This window comes from Polypterus senegalus, unplaced genomic scaffold (genome assembly GCF_016835505.1).
Source record: "Polypterus senegalus isolate Bchr_013 unplaced genomic scaffold, ASM1683550v1 scaffold_6032, whole genome shotgun sequence".
Taxonomy (NCBI): Eukaryota; Metazoa; Chordata; class Cladistia; order Polypteriformes; family Polypteridae; genus Polypterus; species Polypterus senegalus.
The window spans coordinates 1-20,216 of NW_024384946.1; the positions used below are offsets into that span (position 1 = coordinate 1).

Here is a 20,216-nt window from a genome sequence, read left to right on the forward strand (position 1 = left end):
ACACATAAAATAAACGGAAAGGGTCCTGGAGAGGTAGGAAACAGCACACAAAACAGCAGCACACAATCAATTGTCAGAGATGCCAAGTTCATAAAACATATGATTTGATGAGATCGGCTAAAATACTTCCTTACACTCTGGTGCTCGCAGGAATTTCCATGCATATTTTGTTATATATATGTATATCCTTTTTTAAAATTCTCTACTTTTGGAGCCCAAAAGAAAGTGGCGCCATCGTCGGAAACGAGACTGAAGCACGTTTCAGATGAAACGGCATACGTTGCGTTGAATCTGATCCATTGAACCTGGACTGAAAGAGCCCGTGCCCTACAGCCCAGTGTTAACACGCTCTCCTAAAGGGGGCCTAGGCTGACCGAGATGGCAACTTGAAGAGGACGCAATTATAACATAGGTGTGAGTTAAAGGACTTATTTCAGTATCACTCGGTTGAAAACACAAGCAGTGAAACATTTCTTAAACTGCCGTGACCGGATTCAACCGGGGTTGCTGCGCCACAACGCAGAGTACTGACCACTATACGATCACGGCACGCAAAGCACAACTGACCAGAAAGCTTTTCTCCCATAGCCAGAATAACAGCGACTCCGATACTGGAGCACTCTTCGTTTCCTACTTACCCAGCTTGAAACGTGGACCGGAGGAGGATGGTGGATTGGAAAAGAGTGAAACTCTCACTCGGTCTGTCCCGACCAAAGCTAAGTCACGGGTTTCTGACTGATTTGGAGCTTGCCTCATAGCATACGTGAGAGGAATGAAGTCGTTGACTTGGGGTGTCTCCTGCCTGAATATTTCAAGCAGTGCCTGTTTTGGTAGGCTGGGCAATGGGTAGGCAAATTGGGGCATCTTCAGACACGTACTCGTGGCAGTCTTTAGCGTCCTTGCCTTGAGTTGAGATGACACACCATGCGATTCAGTGAGTAGCTACTTTATGATGGTTATCAAATGTTTCGATTGGATGCAAAGCTCTGGGATTATACGAAAGGGAAGAAAAAAAAAAAACAGCAAGCCAGCCTCCTCTGGACTAATGGACTGAGGTTGAAAGTCACAGCATCAGCGTGATGACCTTCTTTTTCTGTATCCCATATGGTCTAGCGGTTAGGATTCCTGGTTTTCGCCCGGGTTCGACTCCCGGTATGGGAAAGCTCTTTCGAGTTCACTTCCTAAACACAGGTGTACTCCTCGTCCTGCCCATGTTTTCTTCCAGGCTGTTTTGTCCATCAATGCGTACAGGTTGCTCCCACGTAATCAATGTCAAGAATCGCTCCAAAATAATGTTGCTTTGGGATCCTTTCAGTACCACAGCAGGTAGCCTAACAATCCCCAGTCCAAAAGTCCCGGATAAAATCGCATCCAAGAGCATGAGACGAGACAACCACGACACCACGGTTCCCCTGAAGGCAGCAGGGCAAGAATTAGCAATCAAAACACATAAATAAACGGAAAGGGTCCTGAGAGGTAGGAAACAGCACACAAAACAGCAGCACACAATCAATTGTCAGAGATGCCAAGTTCATAAAACATATGATTTGATGAGATCGGCTAAAATACTTCCTTACACTCTGGTGCTCGCAGGAATTTCCATGCATATTTTGTTATATATATGTATATCCTTTTTTAAAATTCTCTACTTTTGGAGCCCAAAAGAAAGTGGCGCGATCGTCGGAAACGAGACTGAAGCACGTTTCAGATGAAACGGCATACGTTGCGTTGAATCTGATCCATTGAACCTGGACTGAAAGAGCCCGTGCCCTACAGCCCAGTGTTAACACGCGCTCTCCCTAAAGGGGGCCTAGGCTGACCGAGATGGCAACTTGAAGAGGACGCAATTATAACATAGGTGTGAGTTAAAGGACTTATTTCAGTATCACTCGGTTGAAAACACAAGCAGTGAAACATTTCTTAAACTGCCGTGACCGGATTCGAACCGGGGTTGCTGCGGCCACAACGCAGAGTACTGACCACTATACGATCACGGCACGCAAAGCACAACTGACCAGAAAGCTTTTCTCCCATAGCCAGAATAACAGCGACTCCGATACTGGAGCACTCTTCGTTTCCTACTTAACCAGCTTGAAACGTGGACCGAGAGGAAGGTGGATTGGAAAAGAGTGAAACTCTCACTCGGTCTGTCCCGACCAAAGCTAAGTCACGGGTTTCTGACTGATTTGGAGCTTGCCTCATAGCATACGTGAGAGGAATGAAGTCGTTGACTTGGGGTGTCTCCTGCCTGAATATTTCAAGCAGTGCCTGTTTTGGTAGGCTGGGCAATGGGTAGGCAAATTGGGGCATCTTCAGACACGTACTCGTGGCAGTCTTTAGCGTCCTTGCCTTGAGTTGAGATGACACACCATGCGATTCAGTGAGTAGCTACTTTATGATGGTTATCAAATGTTTCGATTGGATGCAAAGCTCTGGGATTATACGAAAGGGAAGAAAAGAAAAAAAACAGCAAGCCAGCCTCCTCTGGACTAATGGACTGAGGTTGAAAGTCACAGCATCAGCGTGATGACCTTCTTTTTCTGTATCCCATATGGTCTAGCGGTTAGGATTCCTGGTTTTCACCCAGGCGGCCGGGTTCGACTCCCGGTATGGGAAAGCTCTTTCGAGTTCACTTCCTAAACACAGGTGTACTCCTCGTCCTGCCCATGTTTTCTTCCAGGCTGTTTTGTCCATCAATGCGTACAGGTTGCTCCCACGTAATCAATGTCAAGAATCGCTCCAAAATAATGTTGCTTTGGGATCCTTTCAGTACCACAGCAGGTAGCCTAACAATCCCCAGTCCAAAAGTCCGGGATAAAATCGCATCCAAGAGCATGAGACGAGACAACCACGACACCACGGTTCCCCTGAAGGCAGCAGGGCAAGAATTAGCAATCAAAACACATAAATAAACGGAAAGGGTCCTGGAGAGGTAGGAAACAGCACACAAAACAGCAGCACACAATCAATTGTCAGAGATGCCAAGTTCATAAAACATATGATTTGATGAGATCGCTAAAATACTTCCTTACACTCTGGTGCTCGCAGGAATTTCCATGCATATTTTGTTATATATATGTATATCCTTTTTTAAAATTCTCTACTTTTGGAGCCCAAAAGAAAGTGGCGCGATCGTCGGAAACGAGACTGAAGCACGTTTCAGATGAAACGGCATACGTTGCGTTGAATCTGATCCATTGAACCTGGACTGAAAGAGCCCGTGCCCTACAGCCCAGTGTTAACACGCGCTCTCCCTAAAGGGGGCCTAGGCTGACCGAGATGGCAACTTGAAGAGGACGCAATTATAACATAGGTGTGAGTTAAAGGACTTATTTCAGTATCACTCGGTTGAAAACACAAGCAGTGAAACATTTCTTAAACTGCCGTGACCGGATTCGAACCGGGGTTGCTGCGCCACAACGCAGAGTACTGACCACTATACGATCACGGCACGCAAAGCACAACTGACCAGAAAGCTTTTCTCCCATAGCCAGAATAACAGCGACTCCGATACTGGAGCACTCTTCGTTTCCTACTTACCCAGCTTGAAACGTGGACCGGAGAGGAAGGTGGATTGGAAAAGAGTGAAACTCTCACTCGGTCTGTCCCGACCAAAGCTAAGTCACGGGTTTCTGACTGATTTGGAGCTTGCCTCATAGCATACGTGAGAGGAATGAAGTCGTTGACTTGGGGTGTCTCCTGCCTGAATATTTCAAGCAGTGCCTGTTTTGGTAGGCTGGGCAATGGGTAGGCAAATTGGGGCATCTTCAGACACGTACTCGTGGCAGTCTTTAGCGTCCTTGCCTTGAGTTGAGATGACACACCATGCGATTCAGTGAGTAGCTACTTTATGATGGTTATCAAATGTTTCGATTGGATGCAAAGCTCTGGGATTATACGAAAGGGAAGAAAAGAAAAAAAACAGCAAGCCAGCCTCCTCTGGACTAATGGACTGAGGTTGAAAGTCACAGCATCAGCGTGATGACCTTCTTTTTCTGTATCCCATATGGTCTAGCGGTTAGGATTCCTGGTTTTCACCCAGGCGGCCCGGTATGGGAAAGCTATTTCGAGTTCACTTCCTAAACACAGGTGTACTCCTCGTCCTGCCCATGTTTTCTTCCAGGCTGTTTTGTCCATCAATGCGTACAGGTTGCTCCCACGTAATCAATGTCAAGAATCGCTCCAAAATAATGTTGCTTTGGGATCCTTTCAGTACCACAGCAGGTAGCCTAACAATCCCCAGTCCAAAAGTCCGGATAAAATCGCATCCAAGAGCATGAGACGAGACAACCACGACACCACGGTTCCCCTGAAGGCAGCAGGGCAAGAATTAGCAATCAAAACACATAAATAAACGGAAAGGGTCCTGAGAGGTAGGAAACAGCACACAAAACAGCAGCACACAATCAATTGTCAGAGATGCCAAGTTCATAAAACATATGATTTGATGAGATCGGCTAAAATACTTCCTTACACTCTGGTGCTCGCAGGAATTTCCATGCATATTTTGTTATATATATGTATATCCTTTTTTAAAATTCTCTACTTTTGGAGCCCAAAAGAAAGTGGCGCGATCGTCGGAAACGAGACTGAAGCACGTTTCAGATGAAACGGCATACGTTGCGTTGAATCTGATCCATTGAACCTGGACTGAAAGAGCCCGTGCCCTACAGCCCAGTGTTAACTAACGCTCTCCCTAAAGGGGGCCTAGGCTGACCGAGATGGCAACTTGAAGAGGACGCAATTATAACATAGGTGTGAGTTAAAGGACTTATTTCAGTATCACTCGGTTGAAAACACAAGCAGTGAAACATTTCTTAAACTGCCGTGACCCGGATTCGAACCGGGGTTGCTGCGCCACAACGCAGAGTACTGACCACTATACGATCACGGCACGCAAAGCACAACTGACCAGAAAGCTTTTCTCCCATAGCCAGAATAACAGCGACTCCGATACTGGAGCACTCTTCGTTTCCTACTTACCCAGCTTGAAACGTGGACCGGAGAGGAAGGTGGATTGGAAAAGAGTGAAACTCTCACTCGGTCTGTCCCGACCAAAGCTAAGTCACGGGTTTCTGACTGATTTGGAGCTTGCCTCATAGCATACGTGAGAGGAATGAAGTCGTTGACTTGGGGTGTCTCCTGCCTGAATATTTCAAGCAGTGCCTGTTTTGGTAGGCTGGGCAATGGGTAGGCAAATTGGGGCATCTTCAGACACGTACTCGTGGCAGTCTTTAGCGTCCTTGCCTTGAGTTGAGATGACACACCATGCGATTCAGTGAGTAGCTACTTTATGATGGTTATCAAATGTTTCGATTGGATGCAAAGCTCTGGGATTATACGAAAGGGAAGAAAAGAAAAAAAAAACAGCAAGCCAGCCTCCTCTGGACTAATGGACTGAGGTTGAAAGTCACAGCATCAGCGTGATGACCTTCTTTTTCTGTATCCCATATGGTCTAGCGGTTAGGATTCCTGGTTTTCACCCAGGCGGCCCGGTTCGACTCCCGGTATGGGAAAGCTCTTTCGAGTTCACTTCCTAAACACAGGTGTACTCCTCGTCCTGCCCATGTTTTCTTCCAGGCTGTTTTGTCCATCAATGCGTACAGGTTGCTCCCACGTAATCAATGTCAAGAATCGCTCCAAAATAATGTTGCTTTGGGATCCTTTCAGTACCACAGCAGGTAGCCTAACAATCCCCAGTCCAAAAGTCCCGGGATAAAATCGCATCCAAGAGCATGAGACAGAGACAACCACGACACCACGGTTCCCCTGAAGGCAGCAGGGCAAGAATTAGCAATCAAAACACATAAATAAACGGAAAGGGTCCTGGAGAGGTAGGAAACAGCACACAAAACAGCAGCACACAATCAATTGTCAGAGATGCCAAGTTCATAAAACATATGATTTGATGAGATCGGCTAAAATACTTCCTTACACTCTGGTGCTCGCAGGAATTTCCATGCATATTTTGTTATATATATGTATATCCTTTTTTAAAATTCTCTACTTTTGGAGCCCAAAAGAAAGTGGCGCGATCGTCGGAAACGAGACTGAAGCACGTTTCAGATGAAACGGCATACGTTGCGTTGAATCTGATCCATTGAACCTGGACTGAAAGAGCCCGTGCCCTACAGCCCAGTGTTAACACGCGCTCCCTAAAGGGGCCTAGGCTGACCGAGATGGCAACTTGAAGAGGACGCAATTATAACATAGGTGTGAGTTAAAGGACTTATTTCAGTATCACTCGGTTGAAAACACAAGCAGTGAAACATTTCTTAAACTGCCGTGACCCGGATTCGAACCGGGGTTGCTGCGGCCACAACGCAGAGTACTGACCACTATACGATCACGGCACGCAAAGCACAACTGACCAGAAAGCTTTTCTCCCATAGCCAGAATAACAGCGACTCCGATACTGGAGCACTCTTCGTTTCCTACTTACCCAGCTTGAAACGTGGACCGGAGAGGAAGGTGGATTGGAAAGAGTGAAACTCTCACTCGGTCTGTCCCGACCAAAGCTAAGTCACGGGTTTCTGACTGATTTGGAGCTTGCCTCATAGCATACGTGAGAGGAATGAAGTCGTTGACTTGGGGTGTCTCCTGCCTGAATATTTCAAGCAGTGCCTGTTTTGGTAGGCTGGGCAATGGGTAGGCAAATTGGGGCATCTTCAGACACGTACTCGTGGCAGTCTTTAGCGTCCTTGCCTTGAGTTGAGATGACACACCATGCGATTCAGTGAGTAGCTACTTTATGATGGTTATCAAATGTTTCGATTGGATGCAAAGCTCTGGGATTATACGAAAGGGAAGAAAAGAAAAAAAACAGCAAGCCAGCCTCCTCTGGACTAATGGACTGAGGTTGAAAGTCACAGCATCAGCGTGATGACCTTCTTTTTCTGTATCCCATATGGTCTAGCGGTTAGGATTCCTGGTTTTCACCCAGGCGGCCCGGTTCGACTCCCGGTATGGGAAAGCTCTTTCGAGTTCACTTCCTAAACACAGGTGTACTCCTCGTCCTGCCCATGTTTTCTTCCAGGCTGTTTTGTCCATCAATGCGTACAGGTTGCTCCCACGTAATCAATGTCAAGAATCGCTCCAAAATAATGTTGCTTTGGGATCCTTTCAGTACCACAGCAGGTAGCCTAACAATCCCCAGTCCAAAAGTCCGGGATAAAATCGCATCCAAGAGCATGAGACGAGACAACCACGACACCACGGTTCCCCTGAAGGCAGCAGGGCAAGAATTAGCAATCAAAACACATAAATAAACGGAAAGGGTCCTGGAGAGGTAGGAAACAGCACACAAAACAGCAGCACACAATCAATTGTCAGAGATGCCAAGTTCATAAAACATATGATTTGATGAGATCGGCTAAAATACTTCCTTACACTCTGGTGCTCGCAGGAATTTCCATGCATATTTTGTTATATATATGTATATCCTTTTTTAAAATTCTCTACTTTTGGAGCCCAAAAGAAAGTGGCGCGATCGTCGGAAACGAGACTGAAGCACGTTTCAGATGAAACGGCATACGTTGCGTTGAATCTGATCCATTGAACCTGGACTGAAAGAGCCCGTGCCCTACAGCCCAGTGTTAACACGCGCTCCCTAAAGGGGCCTAGGCTGACCGAGATGGCAACTTGAAGAGGACGCAATTATAACATAGGTGTGAGTTAAAGGACTTATTTCAGTATCACTCGGTTGAAAACACAAGCAGTGAAACATTTCTTAAACTGCCGTGACCCGGATTCGAACCGGGGTTGCTGCGGCCACAACGCAGAGTACTGACCACTATACGATCACGGCACGCAAAGCACAACTGACCAGAAAGCTTTTCTCCCATAGCCAGAATAACAGCGACTCCGATACTGGAGCACTCTTCGTTTCCTACTTACCCAGCTTGAAACGTGGACCGGAGAGGAAGGTGGATTGAAAAGAGTGAAACTCTCACTCGGTCTGTCCCGACCAAAGCTAAGTCACGGGTTTCTGACTGATTTGGAGCTTGCCTCATAGCATACGTGAGAGGAATGAAGTCGTTGACTTGGGGTGTCTCCTGCCTGAATATTTCAAGCAGTGCCTGTTTTGGTAGGCTGGGCAATGGGTAGGCAAATTGGGGCATCTTCAGACACGTACTCGTGGCAGTCTTTAGCGTCCTTGCCTTGAGTTGAGATGACACACCATGCGATTCAGTGAGTAGCTACTTTATGATGGTTATCAAATGTTTCGATTGGATGCAAAGCTCTGGGATTATACGAAAGGGAAGAAAAGAAAAAAAACAGCAAGCCAGCCTCCTCTGGACTAATGGACTGAGGTTGAAAGTCACAGCATCAGCGTGATGACCTTCTTTTTCTGTATCCCATATGGTCTAGCGGTTAGGATTCCTGGTTTTCACCCAGGCGGCCAGGGTTCGACTCCGGTATGGGAAAGCTCTTTCGAGTTCACTTCCTAAACACAGGTGTACTCCTCGTCCTGCCCATGTTTTCTTCCAGGCTGTTTTGTCCATCAATGCGTACAGGTTGCTCCCACGTAATCAATGTCAAGAATCGCTCCAAAATAATGTTGCTTTGGGATCCTTTCAGTACCACAGCAGGTAGCCTAACAATCCCCAGTCCAAAAGTCCGGGATAAAATCGCATCCAAGAGCATGAGACGAGACAACCACGACACCACGGTTCCCCTGAAGGCAGCAGGGCAAGAATTAGCAATCAAAACACATAAATAAACGGAAAGGGTCCTGAGAGGTAGGAAACAGCACACAAAACAGCAGCACACAATCAATTGTCAGAGATGCCAAGTTCATAAAACATATGATTTGATGAGATCGGCTAAAATACTTCCTTACACTCTGGTGCTCGCAGGAATTTCCATGCATATTTTGTTATATATATGTATATCCTTTTTTAAAATTCTCTACTTTTGGAGCCCAAAAGAAAGTGGCGCGATCGTCGGAAACGAGACTGAAGCACGTTTCAGATGAAACGGCATACGTTGCGTTGAATCTGATCCATTGAACCTGGACTGAAAGAGCCCGTGCCCTACAGCCCAGTGTTAACACGCGCTCTCCCTAAAGGGGGCCTAGGCTGACCGAGATGGCAACTTGAAGAGGACGCAATTATAACATAGGTGTGAGTTAAAGGACTTATTTCAGTATCACTCGGTTGAAAACACAAGCAGTGAAACATTTCTTAAACTGCCGTGACCCGGATTCGAACCGGGGTTGCTGCGGCCACAACGCAGAGTACTGACCACTATACGATCACGGCACGCAAAGCACAACTGACCAGAAAGCTTTTCTCCCATAGCCAGAATAACAGCGACTCCGATACTGGAGCACTCTTCGTTTCCTACTTACCCAGCTTGAAACGTGGACCGGAGAGGAAGGTGGATTGGAAAGAGTGAAACTCTCACTCGGTCTGTCCCGACCAAAGCTAAGTCACGGGTTTCTGACTGATTTGGAGCTTGCCTCATAGCATACGTGAGAGGAATGAAGTCGTTGACTTGGGGTGTCTCCTGCCTGAATATTTCAAGCAGTGCCTGTTTTGGTAGGCTGGGCAATGGGTAGGCAAATTGGGGCATCTTCAGACACGTACTCGTGGCAGTCTTTAGCGTCCTTGCCTTGAGTTGAGATGACACACCATGCGATTCAGTGAGTAGCTACTTTATGATGGTTATCAAATGTTTCGATTGGATGCAAAGCTCTGGGATTATACGAAAGGGAAGAAAAGAAAAAAAAACAGCAAGCCAGCCTCCTCTGGACTAATGGACTGAGGTTGAAAGTCACAGCATCAGCGTGATGACCTTCTTTTTCTGTATCCCATATGGTCTAGCGGTTAGGATTCCTGGTTTTCGCCCGGGTTCGACTCCCGGTATGGGAAAGCTCTTTCGAGTTCACTTCCTAAACACAGGTGTACTCCTCGTCCTGCCCATGTTTTCTTCCAGGCTGTTTTGTCCATCAATGCGTACAGGTTGCTCCCACGTAATCAATGTCAAGAATCGCTCCAAAATAATGTTGCTTTGGGATCCTTTCAGTACCACAGCAGGTAGCCTAACAATCCCCAGTCCAAAAGTCCGGGATAAAATCGCATCCAAGAGCATGAGACGAGACAACCACGACACCACGGTTCCCCTGAAGGCAGCAGGGCAAGAATTAGCAATCAAAACACATAAATAAACGGAAAGGGTCCTGGAGAGGTAGGAAACAGCACACAAAACAGCAGCACACAATCAATTGTCAGAGATGCCAAGTTCATAAAACATATGATTTGATGAGATCGGCTAAAATACTTCCTTACACTCTGGTGCTCGCAGGAATTTCCATGCATATTTTGTTATATATATGTATATCCTTTTTTAAAATTCTCTACTTTTGGAGCCCAAAAGAAAGTGGCGCGATCGTCGGAAACGAGACTGAAGCACGTTTCAGATGAAACGGCATACGTTGCGTTGAATCTGATCCATTGAACCTGGACTGAAAGAGCCCGTGCCCTACAGCCCAGTGTTAACACGCGCTCTCCCTAAAGGGGGCCTAGGCTGACCGAGATGGCAACTTGAAGAGGACGCAATTATAACATAGGTGTGAGTTAAAGGACTTATTTCAGTATCACTCGGTTGAAAACACAAGCAGTGAAACATTTCTTAAACTGCCGTGACCCGGATTCGAACCGGGGTTGCTGCGGCCACAACGCAGAGTACTGACCACTATACGATCACGGCACGCAAAGCACAACTGACCAGAAAGCTTTTCTCCCATAGCCAGAATAACAGCGACTCCGATACTGGAGCACTCTTCGTTTCCTACTTACCCAGCTTGAAACGTGGACCGGAGAGGAAGGTGGATTGGAAAAGAGTGAAACTCTCACTCGGTCTGTCCCGACCAAAGCTAAGTCACGGGTTTCTGACTGATTTGGAGCTTGCCTCATAGCATACGTGAGAGGAATGAAGTCGTTGACTTGGGGTGTCTCCTGCCTGAATATTTCAAGCAGTGCCTGTTTTGGTAGGCTGGGCAATGGGTAGGCAAATTGGGGCATCTTCAGACACGTACTCGTGGCAGTCTTTAGCGTCCTTGCCTTGAGTTGAGATGACACACCATGCGATTCAGTGAGTAGCTACTTTATGATGGTTATCAAATGTTTCGATTGGATGCAAAGCTCTGGGATTATACGAAAGGGAAGAAAAGAAAAAAACAGCAAGCCAGCCTCCTCTGGACTAATGGACTGAGGTTGAAAGTCACAGCATCAGCGTGATGACCTTCTTTTTCTGTATCCCATATGGTCTAGCGGTTAGGATTCCTGGTTTTCACCCGGGTTCGACTCCCCTGCCGGTATGGGAAAGCTCTTTCGAGTTCACTTCCTAAACACAGGTGTACTCCTCGTCCTGCCCATGTTTTCTTCCAGGCTGTTTTGTCCATCAATGCGTACAGGTTGCTCCCACGTAATCAATGTCAAGAATCGCTCCAAAATAATGTTGCTTTGGGATCCTTTCAGTACCACAGCAGGTAGCCTAACAATCCCCAGTCCAAAAGTCCGGGATAAAATCGCATCCAAGAGCATGAGACGAGACAACCACGACACCACGGTTCCCCTGAAGGCAGCAGGGCAAGAATTAGCAATCAAAACACATAAATAAACGGAAAGGGTCCTGGAGAGGTAGGAAACAGCACACAAAACAGCAGCACACAATCAATTGTCAGAGATGCCAAGTTCATAAAACATATGATTTGATGAGATCGGCTAAAATACTTCCTTACACTCTGGTGCTCGCAGGAATTTCCATGCATATTTTGTTATATATATGTATATCCTTTTTTAAAATTCTCTACTTTTGGAGCCCAAAAGAAAGTGGCGCGATCGTCGGAAACGAGACTGAAGCACGTTTCAGATGAAACGGCATACGTTGCGTTGAATCTGATCCATTGAACCTGGACTGAAAGAGCCCGTGCCCTACAGCCCAGTGTTAACACGCGCTCTCCCTAAAGGGGGCCTAGGCTGACCGAGATGGCAACTTGAAGAGGACGCAATTATAACATAGGTGTGAGTTAAAGGACTTATTTCAGTATCACTCGGTTGAAAACACAAGCAGTGAAACATTTCTTAAACTGCCGTGACCCGGATTCGAACCGGGGTTGCTGCGGCCACAACGCAGAGTACTGACCACTATACGATCACGGCACGCAAAGCACAACTGACCAGAAAGCTTTTCTCCCATAGCCAGAATAACAGCGACTCCGATACTGGAGCACTCTTCGTTTCCTACTTACCCAGCTTGAAACGTGGACCGGAGAGGAAGGTGGATTGAAAAGAGTGAAACTCTCCCTCGGTCTGTCCCGACCAAAGCTAAGTCACGGGTTTCTGACTGATTTGGAGCTTGCCTCATAGCATACGTGAGAGGAATGAAGTCGTTGACTTGGGGTGTCTCCTGCCTGAATATTTCAAGCAGTGCCTGTTTTGGTAGGCTGGGCAATGGGTAGGCAAATTGGGGCATCTTCAGACACGTACTCGTGGCAGTCTTTAGCGTCCTTGCCTTGAGTTGAGATGACACACCATGCGATTCAGTGAGTAGCTACTTTATGATGGTTATCAAATGTTTCGATTGGATGCAAAGCTCTGGGATTATACGAAAGGGAAGAAAAGAAAAAAAACAGCAAGCCAGCCTCCTCTGGACTAATGGACTGAGGTTGAAAGTCACAGCATCAGCGTGATGACCTTCTTTTTCTGTATCCCATATGGTCTAGCGGTTAGGATTCCTGGTTTTCACCCAGGCGGCCGGGTTCGACTCCCGGTATGGGAAAGCTCTTTCGAGTTCACTTCCTAAACACAGGTGTACTCCTCGTCCTGCCCATGTTTTCTTCCAGGCTGTTTTGTCCATCAATGCGTACAGGTTGCTCCCACGTAATCAATGTCAAGAATCGCTCCAAAATAATGTTGCTTTGGGATCCTTTCAGTACCACAGCAGGTAGCCTAACAATCCCCAGTCCAAAAGTCCGGGATAAAATCGCATCCAAGAGCATGAGACGAGACAACCACGACACCACGGTTCCCCTGAAGGCAGCAGGGCAAGAATTAGCAATCAAAACACATAAATAAACGGAAAGGGTCCTGGAGAGGTAGGAAACAGCACACAAAACAGCAGCACACAATCAATTGTCAGAGATGCCAAGTTCATAAAACATATGATTTGATGAGATCGGCTAAAATACTTCCTTACACTCTGGTGCTCGCAGGAATTTCCATGCATATTTTGTTATATATATGTATATCCTTTTTTAAAATTCTCTACTTTTGGAGCCCAAAAGAAAGTGGCGCGATCGTCGGAAACGAGACTGAAGCACGTTTCAGATGAAACGGCATACGTTGCGTTGAATCTGATCCATTGAACCTGGACTGAAAGAGCCCGTGCCCTACAGCCCAGTGTTAACACGCGCTCTCCCTAAAGGGGGCCTAGGCTGACCGAGATGGCAACTTGAAGAGGACGCAATTATAACATAGGTGTGAGTTAAAGGACTTATTTCAGTATCACTCGGTTGAAAACACAAGCAGTGAAACATTTCTTAAACTGCCGTGACCCGGATTCGAACCGGGGTTGCTGCGGCCACAACGCAGAGTACTGACCACTATACGATCACGGCACGCAAAGCACAACTGACCAGAAAGCTTTTCTCCCATAGCCAGAATAACAGCGACTCCGATACTGGAGCACTCTTCGTTTCCTACTTACCCAGCTTGAAACGTGGACCGGAGAGGAAGGTGGATTGAAAAGAGTGAAACTCTCACTCGGTCTGTCCCGACCAAAGCTAAGTCACGGGTTTCTGACTGATTTGGAGCTTGCCTCATAGCATACGTGAGAGGAATGAAGTCGTTGACTTGGGGTGTCTCCTGCCTGAATATTTCAAGCAGTGCCTGTTTTGGTAGGCTGGGCAATGGGTAGGCAAATTGGGGCATCTTCAGACACGTACTCGTGGCAGTCTTTAGCGTCCTTGCCTTGAGTTGAGATGACACACCATGCGATTCAGTGAGTAGCTACTTTATGATGGTTATCAAATGTTTCGATTGGATGCAAAGCTCTGGGATTATACGAAAGGGAAGAAAAGAAAAAAAAACAGCAAGCCAGCCTCCTCTGGACTAATGGACTGAGGTTGAAAGTCACAGCATCAGCGTGATGACCTTCTTTTTCTGTATCCCATATGGTCTAGCGGTTAGGATTCCTGGTTTTCACCCAGGGCCCGGGTTCGACTCGGTATGGGAAAGCTCTTTCGAGTTCACTTCCTAAACACAGGTGTACTCCTCGTCCTGCCCATGTTTTCTTCCAGGCTGTTTTGTCCATCAATGCGTACAGGTTGCTCCCACGTAATCAATGTCAAGAATCGCTCCAAAATAATGTTGCTTTGGGATCCTTTCAGTACCACAGCAGGTAGCCTAACAATCCCCAGTCCAAAAGTCCGGGATAAAATCGCATCCAAGAGCATGAGACGAGACAACCACGACACCACGGTTCCCCTGAAGGCAGCAGGGCAAGAATTAGCAATCAAAACACATAAATAAACGGAAAGGGTCCTGGAGAGGTAGGAAACAGCACACAAAACAGCAGCACACAATCAATTGTCAGAGATGCCAAGTTCATAAAACATATGATTTGATGAGATCGGCTAAAATACTTCCTTACACTCTGGTGCTCGCAGGAATTTCCATGCATATTTTGTTATATATATGTATATCCTTTTTTAAAATTCTCTACTTTTGGAGCCCAAAAGAAAGTGGCGCGATCGTCGGAAACGAGACTGAAGCACGTTTCAGATGAAACGGCATACGTTGCGTTGAATCTGATCCATTGAACCTGGACTGAAAGAGCCCGTGCCCTACAGCCCAGTGTTAACACGCTCTCCCTAAAGGGGCCTAGGCTGACCGAGATGGCAACTTGAAGAGGACGCAATTATAACATAGGTGTGAGTTAAAGGACTTATTTCAGTATCACTCGGTTGAAAACACAAGCAGTGAAACATTTCTTAAACTGCCGTGACCCGGATTCGAACCGGGGTTGCTGCGGCCACAACGCAGAGTACTGACCACTATACGATCACGGCACGCAAAGCACAACTGACCAGAAAGCTTTTCTCCCATAGCCAGAATAACAGCGACTCCGATACTGGAGCACTCTTCGTTTCCTACTTACCCAGCTTGAAACGTGGACCGGAGAGGAAGGTGGATTGGAAAAGAGTGAAACTCTCACTCGGTCTGTCCCGACCAAAGCTAAGTCACGGGTTTCTGACTGATTTGGAGCTTGCCTCATAGCATACGTGAGAGGAATGAAGTCGTTGACTTGGGGTGTCTCCTGCCTGAATATTTCAAGCAGTGCCTGTTTTGGTAGGCTGGGCAATGGGTAGGCAAATTGGGGCATCTTCAGACACGTACTCGTGGCAGTCTTTAGCGTCCTTGCCTTGAGTTGAGATGACACACCATGCGATTCAGTGAGTAGCTACTTTATGATGGTTATCAAATGTTTCGATTGGATGCAAAGCTCTGGGATTATACGAAAGGGAAGAAAAGAAAAAAAACAGCAAGCCAGCCTCCTCTGGACTAATGGACTGAGGTTGAAAGTCACAGCATCAGCGTGATGACCTTCTTTTTCTGTATCCCATATGGTCTAGCGGTTAGGATTCCTGGTTTTCACCCAGGCGGCCGGGTTCGACTCCCGGTATGGGAAAGCTCTTTCGAGTTCACTTCCTAAACACAGGTGTACTCCTCGTCCTGCCCATGTTTTCTTCCAGGCTGTTTTGTCCATCAATGCGTACAGGTTGCTCCCACGTAATCAATGTCAAGAATCGCTCCAAAATAATGTTGCTTTGGGATCCTTTCAGTACCACAGCAGGTAGCCTAACAATCCCCAGTCCAAAAGTCCGGGATAAAATCGCATCCAAGAGCATGAGACAGAGACAACCACGACACCACGGTTCCCCTGAAGGCAGCAGGGCAAGAATTAGCAATCAAAACACATAAATAAACGGAAAGGGTCCTGGAGAGGTAGGAAACAGCACACAAAACAGCAGCACACAATCAATTGTCAGAGATGCCAAGTTCATAAAACATATGATTTGATGAGATCGGCTAAAATACTTCCTTACACTCTGGTGCTCGCAGGAATTTCCATGCATATTTTGTTATATATATGTATATCCTTTTTTAAAATTCTCTACTTTTGGAGCCCAAAAGAAAGTGGCGCGATCGTCGGAAACGAGACTGAAGCACGTTTCAGATGAAACGGCATACGTTGCGTTGAATCTGATCCATTGAACCTGGACTGAAAGAGCCCGTGCCCTACAGCCCAGTGTTAACACGCGCTCTCCCTAAAGGGGGCCTAGGCTGACCGAGATGGCAACTTGAAGAGGACGCAATTATAACATAGGTGTGAGTTAAAGGACTTATTTCAGTATCACTCGGTTGAAAACACAAGCAGTGAAACATTTCTTAAACTGCCGTGACCCGGATTCGAACCGGGGTTGCTGCGGCCACAACGCAGAGTACTGACCACTATACGATCACGGCACGCAAAGCACAACTGACCAGAAAGCTTTTCTCCCATAGCCAGAATAACAGCGACTCCGATACTGGAGCACTCTTCGTTTCCTACTTACCCAGCTTGAAACGTGGACCGGAGAGGAAGGTGGATTGAAAAGAGTGAAACTCTCCCTCGGTCTGTCCCGACCAAAGCTAAGTCACGGGTTTCTGACTGATTTGGAGCTTGCCTCATAGCATACGTGAGAGGAATGAAGTCGTTGACTTGGGGTGTCTCCTGCCTGAATATTTCAAGCAGTGCCTGTTTTGGTAGGCTGGGCAATGGGTAGGCAAATTGGGGCATCTTCAGACACGTACTCGTGGCAGTCTTTAGCGTCCTTGCCTTGAGTTGAGATGACACACCATGCGATTCAGTGAGTAGCTACTTTATGATGGTTATCAAATGTTTCGATTGGATGCAAAGCTCTGGGATTATACGAAAGGGAAGAAAAGAAAAAAAACAGCAAGCCAGCCTCCTCTGGACTAATGGACTGAGGTTGAAAGTCACAGCATCAGCGTGATGACCTTCTTTTTCTGTATCCCATATGGTCTAGCGGTTAGGATTCCTGGTTTTCACCCAGGCGGCCCGGTATGGGAAAGCTCTTTCGAGTTCACTTCCTAAACACAGGTGTACTCCTCGTCCTGCCCATGTTTTCTTCCAGGCTGTTTTGTCCATCAATGCGTACAGGTTGCTCCCACGTAATCAATGTCAAGAATCGCTCCAAAATAATGTTGCTTTGGGATCCTTTCAGTACCACAGCAGGTAGCCTAACAATCCCCAGTCCAAAAGTCCGGGATAAAATCGCATCCAAGAGCATGAGACGAGACAACCACGACACCACGGTTCCCCTGAAGGCAGCAGGGCAAGAATTAGCAATCAAAACACATAAATAAACGGAAAGGGTCCTGGAGAGGTAGGAAACAGCACACAAAACAGCAGCACACAATCAATTGTCAGAGATGCCAAGTTCATAAAACATATGATTTGATGAGATCGGCTAAAATACTTCCTTACACTCTGGTGCTCGCAGGAATTTCCATGCATATTTTGTTATATATATGTATATCCTTTTTTAAAATTCTCTACTTTTGGAGCCCAAAAGAAAGTGGCGCGATCGTCGGAAACGAGACTGAAGCACGTTTCAGATGAAACGGCATACGTTGCGTTGAATCTGATCCATTGAACCTGGACTGAAAGAGCCCGTGCCCTACAGCCCAGTGTTAACGCGCTCTCCCTAAAGGGGGCCTAGGCTGACCGAGATGGCAACTTGAAGAGGACGCAATTATAACATAGGTGTGAGTTAAAGGACTTATTTCAGTATCACTCGGTTGAAAACACAAGCAGTGAAACATTTCTTAAACTGCCGTGACCCGGATTCGAACCGGGGTTGCTGCGGCCACAACGCAGAGTACTGACCACTATACGATCACGGCACGCAAAGCACAACTGACCAGAAAGCTTTTCTCCCATAGCCAGAATAACAGCGACTCCGATACTGGAGCACTCTTCGTTTCCTACTTACCCAGCTTGAAACGTGGACCGGAGAGGAAGGTGGATTGAAAAGAGTGAAACTCTCACTCGGTCTGTCCCGACCAAAGCTAAGTCACGGGTTTCTGACTGATTTGGAGCTTGCCTCATAGCATACGTGAGAGGAATGAAGTCGTTGACTTGGGGTGTCTCCTGCCTGAATATTTCAAGCAGTGCCTGTTTTGGTAGGCTGGGCAATGGGTAGGCAAATTGGGGCATCTTCAGACACGTACTCGTGGCAGTCTTTAGCGTCCTTGCCTTGAGTTGAGATGACACACCATGCGATTCAGTGAGTAGCTACTTTATGATGGTTATCAAATGTTTCGATTGGATGCAAAGCTCTGGGATTATACGAAAGGGAAGAAAAGAAAAAAAACAGCAAGCCAGCCTCCTCTGGACTAATGGACTGAGGTTGAAAGTCACAGCATCAGCGTGATGACCTTCTTTTTCTGTATCCCATATGGTCTAGCGGTTAGGATTCCTGGTTTTCACCCAGGCGGCCCGGTTCGACTCCCGGTATGGGAAAGCTCTTTCGAGTTCACTTCCTAAACACAGGTGTACTCCTCGTCCTGCCCATGTTTTCTTCCAGGCTGTTTTGTCCATCAATGCGTACAGGTTGCTCCCACGTAATCAATGTCAAGAATCGCTCCAAAATAATGTTGCTTTGGGATCCTTTCAGTACCACAGCAGGTAGCCTAACAATCCCCAGTCCAAAAGTCCCGGGATAAAATCGCATCCAAGAGCATGAGACGAGACAACCACGACACCACGGTTCCCCTGAAGGCAGCAGGGCAAGAATTAGCAATCAAAACACATAAATAAACGGAAAGGGTCCTGAGAGGTAGGAAACAGCACACAAAACAGCAGCACACAATCAATTGTCAGAGATGCCAAGTTCATAAAACATATGATTTGATGAGATCGGCTAAAATACTTCCTTACACTCTGGTGCTCGCAGGAATTTCCATGCATATTTTGTTATATATATGTATATCCTTTTTTAAAATTCTCTACTTTTGGAGCCCAAAAGAAAGTGGCGCGATCGTCGGAAACGAGACTGAAGCACGTTTCAGATGAAACGGCATACGTTGCGTTGAATCTGATCCATTGAACCTGGACTGAAAGAGCCCGTGCCCTACAGCCCAGTGTTAACACGCGCTCTCCCTAAAGGGGGCCTAGGCTGACCGAGATGGCAACTTGAAGAGGACGCAATTATAACATAGGTGTGAGTTAAAGGACTTATTTCAGTATCACTCGGTTGAAAACACAAGCAGTGAAACATTTCTTAAACTGCCGTGACCCGGATTCGAACCGGGGTTGCTGCGGCCACAACGCAGAGTACTGACCACTATACGATCACGGCACGCAAAGCACAACTGACCAGAAAGCTTTTCTCCCATAGCCAGAATAACAGCGACTCCGATACTGGAGCACTCTTCGTTTCCTACTTACCCAGCTTGAAACGTGGACCGGAGAGGAAGGTGGATTGGAAAGAGTGAAACTCTCACTCGGTCTGTCCCGACCAAAGCTAAGTCACGGGTTTCTGACTGATTTGGAGCTTGCCTCATAGCATACGTGAGAGGAATGAAGTCGTTGACTTGGGGTGTCTCCTGCCTGAATATTTCAAGCAGTGCCTGTTTTGGTAGGCTGGGCAATGGGTAGGCAAATTGGGGCATCTTCAGACACGTACTCGTGGCAGTCTTTAGCGTCCTTGCCTTGAGTTGAGATGACACACCATGCGATTCAGTGAGTAGCTACTTTATGATGGTTATCAAATGTTTCGATTGGATGCAAAGCTCTGGGATTATACGAAAGGGAAGAAAAGAAAAAAACAGCAAGCCAGCCTCCTCTGGACTAATGGACTGAGGTTGAAAGTCACAGCATCAGCGTGATGACCTTCTTTTTCTGTATCCCATATGGTCTAGCGGTTAGGAACGTCAAGAATGGCTCCAAAATAATGTTGCTTTGGGATCCTTTCAGTACCACAGCAGGTAGCCTAACAATCCCCAGTCCAAAAGTCCTGGATAAAATCGCATCCAAGAGCATGAGCAGAGACAACCACGACACCACGGTTCCCCTGAAGGCAGCAGGGCAAGAATTAGCAATCAAAACACATAAATAACGGAAAGGGTCCTGGAGGTAGG

At 46.8% G+C, this 20,216-nt stretch overlaps 16 non-coding genes across 16 annotated transcripts; 6 read left to right on the forward strand and 10 right to left on the reverse strand.

Annotated features, from left to right (window-relative positions):
* The first annotated feature begins 2,545 nt into the window (after window positions 1-2,545).
* On the forward strand, window positions 2,546-2,616 carry trnae-uuc. Its single transcript has one exon. It is a non-coding gene; the product is annotated as a tRNA-Glu (tRNA).
* Window positions 2,617-5,445: 2,829 nt separating this feature from the next.
* Window positions 5,446-5,516, forward strand: trnae-uuc. The gene has a single exon. It is a non-coding gene; the product is annotated as a tRNA-Glu (tRNA).
* Window positions 5,517-6,281: 765 nt separating this feature from the next.
* On the reverse strand, window positions 6,282-6,353 carry trnah-gug. Its single transcript has one exon. It is a non-coding gene; the product is annotated as a tRNA-His (tRNA).
* Window positions 6,354-6,901: 548 nt separating this feature from the next.
* trnae-uuc lies at window positions 6,902-6,972 on the forward strand. Its single transcript has one exon. It is a non-coding gene; the product is annotated as a tRNA-Glu (tRNA).
* Window positions 6,973-7,735: 763 nt separating this feature from the next.
* trnah-gug lies at window positions 7,736-7,807 on the reverse strand. Its single transcript has one exon. It is a non-coding gene; the product is annotated as a tRNA-His (tRNA).
* Window positions 7,808-9,191: 1,384 nt separating this feature from the next.
* Window positions 9,192-9,263, reverse strand: trnah-gug. The gene has a single exon. It is a non-coding gene; the product is annotated as a tRNA-His (tRNA).
* Window positions 9,264-10,641: 1,378 nt separating this feature from the next.
* On the reverse strand, window positions 10,642-10,713 carry trnah-gug. Its single transcript has one exon. It is a non-coding gene; the product is annotated as a tRNA-His (tRNA).
* A 1,382-nt stretch (window positions 10,714-12,095) lies between these two features.
* Window positions 12,096-12,167, reverse strand: trnah-gug. Its single transcript has one exon. It is a non-coding gene; the product is annotated as a tRNA-His (tRNA).
* Window positions 12,168-12,715: 548 nt separating this feature from the next.
* On the forward strand, window positions 12,716-12,786 carry trnae-uuc. Its single transcript has one exon. It is a non-coding gene; the product is annotated as a tRNA-Glu (tRNA).
* Window positions 12,787-13,552: 766 nt separating this feature from the next.
* On the reverse strand, window positions 13,553-13,624 carry trnah-gug. Its single transcript has one exon. It is a non-coding gene; the product is annotated as a tRNA-His (tRNA).
* A 1,380-nt stretch (window positions 13,625-15,004) lies between these two features.
* trnah-gug lies at window positions 15,005-15,076 on the reverse strand. The gene has a single exon. It is a non-coding gene; the product is annotated as a tRNA-His (tRNA).
* Window positions 15,077-15,625: 549 nt separating this feature from the next.
* Window positions 15,626-15,696, forward strand: trnae-uuc. Its single transcript has one exon. It is a non-coding gene; the product is annotated as a tRNA-Glu (tRNA).
* Window positions 15,697-16,463: 767 nt separating this feature from the next.
* On the reverse strand, window positions 16,464-16,535 carry trnah-gug. Its single transcript has one exon. It is a non-coding gene; the product is annotated as a tRNA-His (tRNA).
* Window positions 16,536-17,906: 1,371 nt separating this feature from the next.
* Window positions 17,907-17,978, reverse strand: trnah-gug. The gene has a single exon. It is a non-coding gene; the product is annotated as a tRNA-His (tRNA).
* Window positions 17,979-18,526: 548 nt separating this feature from the next.
* Window positions 18,527-18,597, forward strand: trnae-uuc. The gene has a single exon. It is a non-coding gene; the product is annotated as a tRNA-Glu (tRNA).
* Window positions 18,598-19,363: 766 nt separating this feature from the next.
* Window positions 19,364-19,435, reverse strand: trnah-gug. The gene has a single exon. It is a non-coding gene; the product is annotated as a tRNA-His (tRNA).
* Between the last annotated feature and the right edge of the window lie 781 nt (window positions 19,436-20,216).